Source organism: Ixodes scapularis, unplaced genomic scaffold (assembly GCF_016920785.2).
Source record: "Ixodes scapularis isolate PalLabHiFi unplaced genomic scaffold, ASM1692078v2 PGA_scaffold0__279_contigs__length_252992795, whole genome shotgun sequence".
Classification (NCBI taxonomy): Eukaryota; Metazoa; Arthropoda; class Arachnida; order Ixodida; family Ixodidae; genus Ixodes; species Ixodes scapularis.
In genome coordinates this window covers 232,257,836-232,272,135 of record NW_024609835.1, presented here as the reverse complement: position 1 = coordinate 232,272,135, position 14,300 = coordinate 232,257,836, and the positions used below count along the sequence as shown (strand labels likewise).

Below are 14,300 nucleotides of genomic sequence, written 5' to 3'. Positions count from 1 at the left end.
CGGGTACGTTGAGGCGAATTCACTAAGGATGTTATTAAGTTTACAAAAAACGTCAGAAGAAGTATGGGGAGGCCTGTAGCAGACTCCCAAAAGAACTGTCTGAGGAGAAGCGCGACATATGATCCATAGTATTTCAAGATCGGATGTAATGTTAACAATAGAACATGACAACTGCTGGTGTGTGGCGATGATAACACCTCCTCCTCTTGTGGCTTGGCGGTCATTTCTATAAAGGCGGAAGTCCGTCAAATGGGCCAGAACTTCAGTATCAGTGATCTCTTTAGACAACCAGGTTTCGGTTAATATCAACAAATTACTACAGGAGGACAACACGAGATTACACAAAATTTCTCGTTTCGGAAGAAAACTTTGCGCGTTGGTGAAGATTACAGAAAATGAAAGATTAGTTTCGGTAGAAATCCGAGAGGGGGCTGTTATTTCCTTCTGACGGGGCTATTGCTATGCTGTTTCCTTTACAGTCTGTGATGGTTCATCAAAAACATAGCGTTTCGGGCCCACGAGTAGTGTTTTAAACCGTAAAGAAAATGGCGCATTTTTTTGCTTTTTGCAAACACAAGTAGGTGTTTGCGAGCATTTTGGACGGGCCGAGAAAAGTCTTTGCCAACAGGGAAACTTGTTCCTTTGAACTTGCGGTCATTAGGTATTATGGTGTCTTTTGTCTTATAGAACGTGAATTTAGCGATTACTGGGCGAGGGCGGTCAGATGTATCATACCCAAGACGATGTGCACGCTCTATTTCTTTGGGGTCTATGGTTATCTTCAAGTGATCACGACAGTGCCGGATAACGAGTTGTTCAGATTGGGCAAACGTTTCTGGTCCAGTGGAGTTAGGGATGCCATAGAAAATGAGGTTGTTGCGTCGAGAATGATTTTCGGCATCGTCGAAGCGCGCCTCAAGGCCACACACCAAACTGGCCGTCTGAGCCGTCTCGATTTTTACAATTTCTAATTCGGTGCGCACGGTGGCGAGTTTTCGATAATGGTTTTCGAGCGCAGTCATGCGCCCGCTCTAATCTGATATGGCTTTATCTGTTGTTAAAAGCTGGGTTTTAAGGTCTTGTACCTCTGCAATTAGATTCGATTGACCGGTGGATAATTTTTTTTAGCTCGGCTAGTATGGCGTTAGTATCAGGACCAGGATTAGTTTCGATGTCACCCGATTGCAACAGCAAGGAACGGATGGTATGAAACACTCAATCGAAATAACAGCGCAACACTGCGGGCTGGGCAGTTGTATCAAAAAGTAGTTACTTGTTTTTTTAGAGAAAAGACTCCACGGTTTACTAACCTGCACGAAAAAGTTGAACGGATTAGTGGTCTGAGTTGTGGCAGAGCCACCGAGCCCACACAGCAATATCGGCTGCGTCGGCTGGTTTATAGTGGGCGGGTAAGTGGCTGTTGATGACGATGGGGCCCTCCACACTTGGCCGAGGATCAATTGCTTGAGTGACGAGTCTGCCGGACGTGACGAGGCGTTGCTGATAGCCGGATGGTAGCCACTTGCTTGATTTTCGTTGCTCCTGATTGTGCATGCTGTCGTGCCGTCCGAGGAAGCCAGCACCGGGAGCAAAGCGCGGAGGAGAACGAAGGAGAACATTGCACGAAAAAGTTGAACGGATTAGTGGTCTGCGTTGTGGCACAGCCACCGAGCCCACCATGTTAAGCAAATATATGTTGCATGTTAAGCATGTTAAGCATGCATGTTAAGCAAATATAGCAAAAAACACCACTTCGGTGAATGAGTTGCGCGGATTTTTGTGCATTTCGACGCATATTTGTAAGCTATCTGGCAAATTTATTTTGTCCGTCATACCTCTTTTCACGATGCTTCACGCTTGCAAATTTAAGATGTAATCTCTCTGGAGGAAGATATTACAAAACTGGAGAAGCTTTTTTGTAAGAGCCTTTCTTAATGATTGCTTGTCGCTTTTTTATTTTTCGCAGCCGGCTTAGTTATAGGAGCCTGGCCTTTAGCTATCAAACAGAGACAGATAAGGAAGAAAGGTTAGCATATAGCGCTTACTTTACAATCATCAATTTTGACCGAAATGCCTTTCAATATGTATGGTGAATGTGCGAAAAAAAAAAGTGGAGTTGCTCTTTCAATGCATTTGGAGGTCGGTCTTCTGTTTGCACTCAAGCTATTCCTCCAGGTTTATTTAATTCAGAAACTTTTCATGGTTCATACTCCCTTTTATCACGTGTAATCCCTTTTATAAACCAAAATTCACACCATCAAATTGCATTGACCCACATGAACAAAAATGCAAACTAAACCTCTGCTTTTTTTCGTTTTTCATTACTAAAAAGGAATATGAAGTTATGAACCATGAATATTTGTGTGTACTTTTATGAACGACTCATATTTTGCACTTCGCATGTGTTCTAGGTTGTTTTGTTTTTTCACCCTTAGAAATTTTATTTCCAGCCGTCTTTTTATTCTCCAATATTAATGAATCCTGCACTTTTGCACTCTTTTGTGGTAATCATGTCTGCCTAGATTTGTACTGTGCTGCTTTTAGGGTGTCTGACTATCCCAAAAGTGGAACAGGGCAGGTCTAGCGCACTTCCGCACATATTAATACTGCCACTTTTCACTTTAGTGCAATGGAGGCGTACATGATAGTAACCCGTAATGCAGAAAGACAACTCATATAGGCAAAAGCAGAAGATTTATATTATCTCCCACTGGATGTATGTTTGTGCAGGGAAACAGTCTCCTAAATATAATATCTCGGTTTTTTAGACTTTGCTTTAGGTCACATTTATTATAGATGTAGTGATTTGATGTGACACCTTGACAATTCCTAAGGCCTGCTGAATACGAGGAGGACACCATCTGCCTATATTTGACTTGATTTGCCCAAGAGGTCAGAGAGCATTCTACTGGTAGGTGAGGGGGGGCATGATAATCTGGTAGCATAATAGCTATAAGTATTTTTAACGTTTTCATATGTACACAGGTCCTTAAGCCTACGTCGCCCAGCAAAAACTTTTTTGTTTGCTGGCTGGTAACCACGCTGTCCCGTTTGCTAGAGGCCTGATTCCTAGTGTTTAGCCCCAGCGAAATCCGGGACTCTTCACTGTTGGGACCGCGAAGCAAGGCACACAGGTCATGGAGCGGAAGCCAGCACTTGTAAAGACGAGAGTAAACGCTGCGAGTGGTATGCCTCACATGCGCAAGGTGTCGTTATGTTTAATCCCAATACAGGATTTCTTAATTTATTGCTTTTTATGAGCGCTTCAGATCAACCAAGCTTGCCAAGGCTATTTATATTTCTTTGTTGTAAATTATACACATTTTTATTCAGACATTAAGTCTTTATAATTCTATTTTGCTACTTGCCATAAAGTTGTTAGCTCTTAATAGCGAGGGATAGTTTCAATATAATAAATAAAATATAAAATATTTGTTGTTCTCACATACCTGATAATGTAGGATAATGCGTTAAGGCTGCCCTGTATTGATCAGGGTTACATATTACTGGTTAATACAGATGAACCCTGAATATAAACCTTCAAGGTGCTGCCTTAAAAATCAGAAAACGCAGAATCTAACTGTCCTAAACGTAAACATCTAACTATGACAAGGCAGTTAATGCAAGGTGGAAGCGAGCTGCACAAGCATATTGATAATAATATCTGTAGAAAGGTAACAAGGGGCACAAATGACAAATATAAATCTCCAAACACAGATAGTTGATTGATGCGCGACCGAAAATATCCGCCTGGTCCTGGTATCGAAAGAGGGACTTTCCCATTTCCAGTGGAACGCTCTACCAGCTGAGCTCACCAGGGGTTAGATGTCAGTAGAGGAAATATATTTTAACAGCAGCCATTAGTCTAGCACCAAAGAGGGTGAATGGCCCGCGTTTTAAGGCTATCATGATAATGCAAACATTGGAAAAGAGCAAGCGAGCCGGACAAAAATATCGATAACAATCCCTTGAGAAGGGGAACAAGGGGGACAAAGGGCCAACACAAATCTCATAACAAAGCTAGGTGACTGGTGCGCGACCAGTAGCCCAGCTGTGTTTGGAGATTTCTGTTTCTGCATTGTTTCCCTTGTTCCCTTTCTTCAGGGATTATTGATCAACATCTAACGCTTCACAAAAAAAAAAAAAAAAAAAAAAAAAGATTGCAGTTTTTTTTTTTTTTTGGTGCTGACACGAAACATAGCACGCTCTGCTCTGCTTTCCAGACTGCTTCCATATTTGGAAAATTGACAAATTGCCTCGTCCTGATCTCATTGTAATGAGTATTGCGGTTTTGATAATTCGGGTCATACATATGCTCTCGGCAGGTTTGTAAACGTCGGTTCATGTCCTGATTTATTCAAGTGTATTAAGCCACAATCAAATCGTTTCATATTGGCCATCAAGAAAACGAAGAGAAGGACAAGAAACCCGAGAAGGCTCACCCATCGCAAAGAAAAGTGAACAACTCTTCTCTATAAAAAACAGGGTCTAGAACAGTTCAATTCACTCATTTTTGTTCATGCAATATGTGCCCTGTTCACAGGCATCGGCGCAGTCAAGTTAAAGCACAACCTATCAAATATGTTGAACCGCAAAAAAGTGAAGTTACCGCCTGTAAAGCTGTTCATTTTAATTTTCCCGATGAGCAAATCAGGAGTTCTAAATCTTGACTTTGTCTTCATGCCAAAATTATGTTTTCTGCATGCTGCCAGTCAATAAAACGATACTACGTTTAATAGTGGATGCGCTCTCTTGCTATGATAGATAAAGCTTTATTTAGACAGTATTCAAAGACTAAAAACTATTTTAAACACGTCTGATAACTAGGACACGCATTCTTCTACATGAACTCAATCCAAATGCTGCAGCAAAAAATTTAAAAAAAAAATCACGTCACGTGTGCAGATTTAACGTGTATAGAAAATGTTCGTATAGTATGCTCGCAGTTTTTAATGCGAAAGCATTAACCCACCCATAGAGCGAGCCGACATCATCAGCTGCCGCGCCAAAACGGCAGATGAATTCTCCACCCTAAATAGAGTGGAGTCAAGCCGCGACGTGAGGCATCCCAGTTTTGACGCCGCGAAAAAAGACGAGCCAAACGGCAAATAAATTCACCTCTCCAAGTGATGCCGTAAACTCATGGTTAGGGCTCCCATTGGCTGGCGCGCGCATAGTTCCAAGGAACGAGGCTCTCATTAGCCGAGGCGCGTCAGTTTCAATGAGAGCCACCCCATGGCGCTCCGTGCCCGCCCCAGATAAATCCGCGCCAGAGCCCGCCGGGAAGAGGAAACGTTAGGCTGGCGTGGCCTCCCAAAGAGAATTCGCTCGAGCATACTCTGCAGCGCGGCGCTCCCACTTCACCAGAACGCGCGCAAGAACGGATTTATGCTATCGCATTCACAACTCACACGAAGTTCTTAGGTGTATATCACCACGCACAATCAGCTGCGACGTCATCATCACGAGCCGCGGGCGTGGCTTTGAAAGTACCGGAATCTTACATATACCACTATCAGCGACCGGCTTCAGCATAGGCGGTAGGGGCGGCAGGAGGGAATACGTCGTTTAACGTGTCGGTCCTGCATCTTTCAGGTTGGTAAACTACTTTATACTATACTTCGACAAGTTTTGTTTCGTTGCCACTGCTGCCACTGCTGCCTGTTATTGCTATTGCTATTTCTTTTTATTGCCGGATTGATTGAACGATTTTCTAAAACACCAAAAATGACTGATGTTTGTACGAAGTGTAATGAATCTTTACCCGATGACGGAAGCTCCTTGACATGCGTGGTTTGTAATTATCCTTACCACTGGGTGATATGCTCCGGAATAATGGAGGCAACTAAGAACACCAAGATGTTCCGTAAAACTTGGCGCTGCCAAACATGCGTAACTGTACAATCGAGAGGTGGCCAAAGCACCCAGTCCAAGAAGGACGACACGGAGGTGGACGTGCTAGGGCTACTCGTCCCGAAGGAAAAATCCATCAATGTAACGCTGTTTGGCAGTCAATGTTTTCTAGTGGACCGCTGACTGTGCCTGACTGTACGTCAAGCATGTCTGATTGGACAGCAAGTTACTCTGACCGACAGTCAAACTCCAGTAAGACCCCGCTTGTCGGCTTTCTGATGGTTTCCTGGTGGCAGTCGGCCGCCGCGAAATGCCATCAGGATGTCCTGGTGGTGATTCTGACTGTACATCGATTGTCTCCGACTGTACGTCAGAAAGCTTTGACGTGCAGAGAGAAGTACGGTCAAAGGACGTAAAGTTCGTTCGGATACCACTATTTCGTCAAATCTATGAATACGAAAAGTAATCTATGCACGAGAAAACGATTTCGGGACGTGAGCCCATAAAACCGCTGACGTTAGAGATGTGACACGCAACCGACCGACAACCTTGATCAGAAGCCCGCCGAAGCCGCCGAAGCGTCGAACACGACACCGACGACACTTCGCACTTCGCTTCGCCCATGGGGGCTTCGCCGAGCTTACATGAACGATCGCTCTCGACTCGTTTTGTTTGCCCGCTTGCTCCAACCTGTCGATCCTGCCCGGGCTCTACAATGTCTTACGTTTTAGTAGAATTTCTACTCGACAAGACCCAGCCTGTTGTGAGTTCCGACAATGTAAGGCACTTTAGCGGTGTAGTTGAAGACGACAAGGTGTACTACTGGGCCGGAGACGCTCCAACGAAAGGAGGATTCTGCGACGCGAAACTACTGTGCTTGGCAGGTGAGTAGAACTGAAGTACGGCGATTGATGTACGATTGCTTGGTTTAACTGCATATGCAGCCGAAGCACTTTTTAGAGCGATGCACTCATTGTCGAAACCTCTCGCTGCAATACTGAAATGCTCTTGACTCGGTCCGAGAGGTTTAGGCAAGAAAGTTTATATCTTTCTATCAGGTGTCCACGGTAAAAACGTTCCGTAAAAAAACGTAGAGCTTCTCATTGAAAGCTACGGAGAAGCATCCGTAATCTGAAATACGATTGACTTGTCCGTAAATCTAAAGTTACGATTTTTTAAACAACTAAAATTGTTTGCGACAAGCTGAAAGTTGTTTTATTTGGTTTACACTAATAGACAACGGTTCTCGCATTTTAAAGAATCATTTATTGCACTGTCAATCAACTAATAATAAACGTTCCGAAACGAGGTGGCGCTAGTTACCGCTCAATTGAAAAGCACGAGGTAAAATTTTTGTCTAGTATAATCACACTGCCGCTATCTCTTCATCTACCCATCTCCGCTCGGTCGTTTTGCTGCCGTTACGGCCGTTACTGCTGCGCTTGTTTTGTCGAGGGGTAGAGGTGCTTGGTGGTTTTTGTGCGAGCTTTCCTTGTTGTTATCAAAACGGTGAGTTTGTTCTGCTCTTTTTATTAACATTGATTGGGACTCTCATATATACGTTCGTATTTTTGACACTTCTTTCCTCGAAAGAAACGAAACCACGGATTTGCGTCGCTTGAAACTTTCGGGTTCAATGACTGTCCCTGCTATCTCAGTTCGTGTTTGACGTTCTTCTCAGAGTTGAAAGCTCAAGTCGGGTGCTCGTTTGAACCTTGTGTCATGTCGTGAGCTCGCTGGGACCAATGGGACGCGCGGTTCGTCGTTTGTAGCGATTGGGAGGCTATTCGCGCGTGCTGGCTCGCAAGACTTGCAGTAAAGCACGTGACAACCCATCGTCTGAGTGCGTGAGTGCGCTTTACGAGTTCCGCATCGTTGTTCGCGCTTCCTGTAGCCTTCTCATTTCGCCGAGGGGTCCATATCGTTTCGTCGAAATTCGTTTCGCGGCAGTACGTTTCGTGGACAACTTTTTATGGACACGTTTCGTCGACACGAACGTTTCATCGACACTCGTTACGCGAATTTCATGCTGCAGTGACGTTTCGCCACTCGTCTATCATTGAAGTGCGCGTAAACCCACACCCCGCCTGCGTTCACACCACTTCGCGGCGACAGTCTGCGGCTGCTCGTTACAAAAATGTTAACCCACCTAACCGACCCGTACAGGTCGCTTCGCGGCGACAGTCTCATGCAGCGTACCCCCCCCCCCCCCCCCCCGAAAAAAAAAAAAAAAAGAAATAAATAAAAAGAAGGTTAATTCGAGCTGTCGATGAAACGGTCTGTCGAGGAAACGTCGTTCGATGAACTGATTCCCCATTGGTGTATCACCACTGCGTACTTCATGTTCACTGGTTGGTTAGCAGTCATAATGCAGCCGATGAATTTCTCATTTCACAGAGTGCACTTGTGTCACTGTCGCTGATTCCCCCCAACCAGATGGTCTAAGATCATCGTATTGATATTCATTTTTATGCTCATAATATTCTATGTGTATATTAAAGCAATATACCTCCGCTCAATACTTGCACGGCGCCACTCAGGATGGCACGTAATACCCCTGTTCCACGGACTGCAAAATTGTGTGCATTAATCTTGGCTCCTCAGTCAGACTGTTTGTAAGGAACACAGCCAGCGTTCCTGCAGTTTCAAATTGTCTGAGATGCAAGCTCATATTTTGTTCAGGAGGCGTCTTCAACGACAATTGCTTCCTTGTCACTGAGCATCGGCCAATGTTTAAAGAGCCTATGCCATTCTTGAAGGCGGTATGCGTCTTGTTTGGAGCTTTTTATGTGTTGAATTTACCTATTCAACGGAAGCCTTGGCCACTCTTGAGTTTATGCAAATGTGAGAAAATCTTGAAATGCGTCAAGTCCACAGGATGTGTCATAGAATGACATAATCTAGATTACCCTATCATTTATCGTGCCGTAGCGCCCTTTTTCACAACTCGCACAAACATTTGAGCTGTACTAATTTTACAAAGAATTACGCTGCTGCATATTTATAATGAATTGATAACGTGGGAACACTGGTTGTCATTAGGCTGCAACTTTCAAGGCAGGGAAGCATGGTTATCTTGTATAGACCAGCACGCGGCACTGACGTCTCGCAGCTGTGGTGGCGCTGTCGGCGGCACAGCGCAGACGCTTCACTTTACGCGAATTTGGTTTTTGCGCACGCACAGTGCTCACACCTGTGTAGGCAAGCGCGGACTTGCTTATAAACAGGGTGTCGGTCTATAGAATGTGTGCTTGTTCAGCAGTCATTCAGGTTTAACATGTTCCAACACTACCATAGTCTGACTTGATAGTAAAAAATAAATGGCTTCACCTTCACCAGGCTGAGTATGCTTGAAGCAGGCATGGCATTAATGTAAGATGATGCAATATATCCTCCTAGACCAATCTTCCAAATCAACCTGGAGAAGGGCTTGAAGAGAATGGGAGTAGTGAAGCGAACGACGGCCCAGCTCAAGATTTTAGCGATGCTGAAGGGCTTCAAATGAAGTCTCCACAGAAATCCCTTGAACCTGTATGTTTTTTATGGTAAGTGCCAATTTGAATTCCTACACATCTAGCATGTACCTAAGAGGAAGACAACTCTAATGTGACTGATGCCAATCTTTTGAGAAGCGTAACAAAGGGCTTTGTGAGTATTCAGAACTTTCAAATATCGAAGCGAATGATGTCATATTTTATTTATACTTTCATTGGATAGGACGGTTCGGCAGTTCTACGAATTTTCAATCTGAGAATGCTCCAGGACACACCATCGTAAAAAAGCAACTGAAACTACTCAAAAAAAGCCCACACAGAAGTCTGGGAACTGTATGCAAATAAAACTTATTTCAACTCGTTTATTTAAAACGGGAAGGCATCCTGTAATTGTAACCACAGATGGTTGATCTGTAAAATGTTTGAGCCCCCAGAGCCAATACATGATTTGCTGCGGTATGCTGCTGTGAACTGGTGATGCATGCATGCAGTGCGAGTGCTACAGTGTCAAGGCAGATGTGGGCGACATATGGTATTTATATCCCCTGTTATTAGGAGTCTGCGTCTGTTTAATTACAGCAACCGGCATCCTGCCACTTTACAAATTATCTCCTTGCAACTTTTTTGCCCCTTGCTCTCGCACAAAATAATTATTCGTTTGATATTTAAATGTATTATTATGAGAGGGGGGTGCAACGATTTTATGATAAGAGAATTTGCATCTCGTCATTTTTATGTTTATCACGTCCCGGAGGATACAGAAAACATCTCCTTCATTAAGAATGTTGCGATTCCGCTGCATAATCGCAAAACAAAAGCCAAGCTTTTTCCCCCACCTGCAGCCGCAAGTGGCAGCCGAAGGAACTACGGCTAGAAGATTACGTGCCCTCGCTCGGCTCCAAGCTGCAGCATAACGCCCGCTAATGTCAGCAGAGAGAGGGAGAGGAAGCGACCTCCGAGATAGCACACGTGTACCTACACGGCACTCCGAATGACGTCACTAGGAGTGCGACCAGGTGTGACCCTGAAGACTGGGAGTGAGTTGAGGGGTGCCCGAAATGCCAATAGCTGTCTTTTTTTTTTACGCAACAACTAGGACGCGCAGGCGAAATCGGTTTCCTGTTCTTTACTTCAGAAGTGTCAGAGAGCAACCTCCACAAATGTTTGACCGAAGTCCGGAAATCGTTGCACCCCCCTTTAAATCGTAACTTTTAAGCTTTGAACTAAGTCAAGCCTCATGGTTCTTTCTTTTTGTTTTATAGAGGTTTTTCAAAGCACAAGTCGGCCGGTCTGCCAGCCACCTGCAGCCATGCTTGCACTGCATGATTACTTAGCATGCCCAGTGCCAACTGCTATTTAAGCTGCTCTAACCTGATTAAATTGACAGTCTGACAATCTTGTGTCTTATTTTTCAGAAAATACAGTGTGCACCTCAAGACGTCGAGCTATGTTTGACGATTTAACCATTTGAACCAGTTGAATTACGGAGTCAACTTCACTTTTGTATTTTTTTATGGTAAGTCTCCAGTCTGAGTTCTTACAGAATGAGCATGTCCCTGAGGGGGAGGCAACGCTGATATAGCTGATGTCACTTTTTCGACAACTGTTGTAGCAATATCAGCCACATCTAACATGTTGCCCCTAAAGCCCCAGTTTGAACATGTATCAAGCCTTTTTCTAATGCATATTTTAGCAGATTATGAGTTAACATCAAAATGGAACTGCATGGTTTATTCTTGTTTTGTAGAGGTTTTTCAGGGCACAAGTTGGCTGATCTCTTGCAGCCTCCTGCAGCCATGCTTGGACTGCAGGGTTACTTTGCATGTCCAGTGCCAACTGCGGTTTAAGCTACTCTCACTTGCTTTAACTGGCATTCTGACAGTCTTGTGTATGTCTTGTTTTTCAGAAGATACGAAATGTCGAGCTACGTTTTACGATTTAACTATTTGAACAAGTCGAGTTACGGAGTCAACTTCGCTGGTGTATTTTCATGGTAAGTAAAAGTGAGTTATTACAGATCGAGCACGACTCTGAGAGGGAGACAACGCTGATCCAGCTGGTGCCACTTCCGACAAGTTTTGTAGTAGTGTCCGTCGCATGTAACATTGTTTTGACCCCAACTGGTGTTACTATTTACTATAGCTAGATTCAATCCTAATATGCTAAATTCATTTGAATCTAGTTACTATAGCTAAATTCAAACATACTAGGTCACCTGCTGCTGGCTTTTTGTAGCCGATGAACTTGCCACGTTTGAATCGCAGGTAGTATTAAGTAGTGACACGTTGCAAGCAACATATTGATGTAACAATTGTTTTCTTGGTAACACTAACTGTCACACGCTAAGTTTGTGGGAAGTAAGTTCTGTATCACGTTATTTTTACTGAATAAAAAAGTAGCAATGTTCTTTTGGAGTTAATTTTCTAATTACAGTTACATTGAGGAGCATGATGTGATGCATACCTTATATCTAGATTGTTATGGATAGACAATGACCAAAAAGATTATGCACTTCGGATTATGGATGACAAGTGCCAATAACAAAGCGCAGCTGGCAATGCAGAGAAAACACTGACAACAGATAAACAAGGAGAATATTTTTTCTCAACTCCCTCCAAAAGTTGTGCTTACAGTGAGGAGCAGTGGTGGAGAAAGGTAACCTCAGAGGCAATGGCTTTGTATATTGTTGAGGTTTTAATCAGGAACAAATCCGTGTGCATGCAAGCCATTCCACCAAGTGTGCCAGTTGAAAGCTTGTTCAGCGATGGAAATGGATGTGCTTGCCTTCAGTAATGTAAAACTTTTGGATGAAAATTTAGAAAAGCAACTGCTGCTTCAGTATAAGATGTAATAACACTGATACAGGCACTTTGTGCAAAAAACCTGAGCATAGCCGGTTCCTAGTTTTCCTCGTTTATTTGTTTAATAAAAGAAGTAAAGTAAGATAATGGAATTATCTCTTAGGAGTAACCAATATAGGCTACGTTTTTCTTAACTAGCTTGATTAGGTAGTCTTTTTATATAAAGTATCTTGCCCAAGGCGACAAATATTGTAAGGGTCCTCTAATCGCATAATTTTTTCGCTTAGTTTATGTCGATGCCTACAAGGTCTTGCTCTAAGATTTGAAATCTGTTTTCTTGTATATTCTAACACATTATAAGGTAACCTTTAAGTAAAGGGAACTGCATGGTTCTTAAGTCTTGTTTGTAGGAATTTCTTGGAGCACAAGTCAGCTGATTTCTGGCAGTCTCCTGTGGCCATTGTACTGCAGGATTACCTTGGATGGTTATAGCCAGCTACGATTTAAGCAACTCTCATTTGTATAGATTGTCATTCGTGTTTGTCTTTTTTTTTTCAGGAATTACATTTGGAATTGTACAACGTGGAGCAGTTTTTGACGATTGGTCACTTTGAAAAAGTTATTTTGTGGAGTTGGCTGCACATGTTTTTTGCTGGCAAGTAAATAGTTCAGTTTTTAAAATCTAGCATGGTCTGAGAGAAAAGCAAACTTGATGTGACTGACAGCACCCTTCTGAAAACTGTTTAAACAATATTGATCACATCTAACCAGGGTTTTTCTCACAGTGGGTGGCAGTGGTTTCACTGCCCACTAGTCCTGCTAGCTGCCCAATTCTTTGAAAAATGTCTTGTGGCCTTCATGTCTTGGCACAGAAATAGCTGTGCTCGGCGGACTTCTGTGCCAAGACATGCAGGTACAGGTCCCCACAACCCAAATTAATACGACTTGGTCGAGGTGCACGCAGAAGAAAGATGCAGCTGCTGCCTGTGTCCCCCTCCCCTCCACAGTCATAGTCGGATGCCTATTTGTCCACAATGTATGAAGAAAAATCTATGTCTAACATTTATTCTATCCTAACTTGTACAGCTTCGCTAGATCAAAGGCCACAGTTATTAAGAAGGCCTTCCACAAGATTGGCTTTTTCCTTCTCTGTGCTGATCCGATATGGTCTCTATAAATTAATTTTATGCGGTTGGCTTCACATATTTATTTCTTGTAGATATAAAATAACTGGTGTAATGAAAGTTTCATGGTACCTTTTTTTTAATGGGTTGCTCGTCTCGGCTTGACCTATTTTCACTTTAAATTCGACAGCATTTGTGGTCGAACATTTTTGTCACTTTTCACCAGTCGGTTGGTCTGTTTTATGGTTTGTGTGACCGATTTGACTCTAGCACAGGCAACGGCAGAGGCACATGATGACAGCTTGGTTTGTATGAGCGCTCACGCAGAGAGAAAGCTTTTTAAAATCGTGCATCTGACCCTATGCTTTTGTCAGCTCCAAATCCAACTTGTAAATTGGAGTATATGGCATGCAGGTACACCAAAATGCATCGTTCGCACACATCGGAACAGTTTCTCAGAGAAAATTATGAAGAAGGGTCCGCCTTTTAACGGGCAACAAAAGAAATGCGCAGCCAGAATGCGCTGACGAGGTGGCCAAGCAAGCTCCTTGAGCGGTAGGCACTTGGGGTAAAGGGAAGGGCTAGATCACATTTTGGGGGTAATCAGGTGCACTAAGTGTGGAGCTTGCAAACAGACTTGCATGTCATATATAAGTACTCTAAATATTTACCACTCGCTCAACTCAAAAGCGTGTGCACAGGTGTGCTCAAACGTGGGTAGGATGGAGCTCCCAAATTGTAAGATTGGGGACTATAGACTAAGCTACTGCTTAGTCCCCAGTTTTTGATAGCAGTTTTAGTACACATGCACTCTTTCACCCGCTCAGTTCTGTGAAAACCTTGAGGGATATCTAAGGAGAAAATCAAGTTTCTATGTTCACACACTCTAAGCACTCGAGGCTGACCACCTGATTCGACAACGAGAAAGAGTGCAACTAGCCCTTCGTTCTAAAGGGAAATTTTGAGTGGCTGCCCAAACTTATGAAAGTCTGGGATATGAGCTTAGCCTGTTTTACATAGACTCTTCT

General features: G+C 43.4%; 1 pseudogene; it reads right to left on the bottom strand.

Annotated features, from left to right (window-relative positions):
• Nucleotides 1-459: 459 nt before the first annotated feature.
• On the bottom strand, nt 460-1,022 carry LOC115327721 (annotated as a pseudogene).
• Between the last annotated feature and the right edge of the window lie 13,278 nt (nt 1,023-14,300).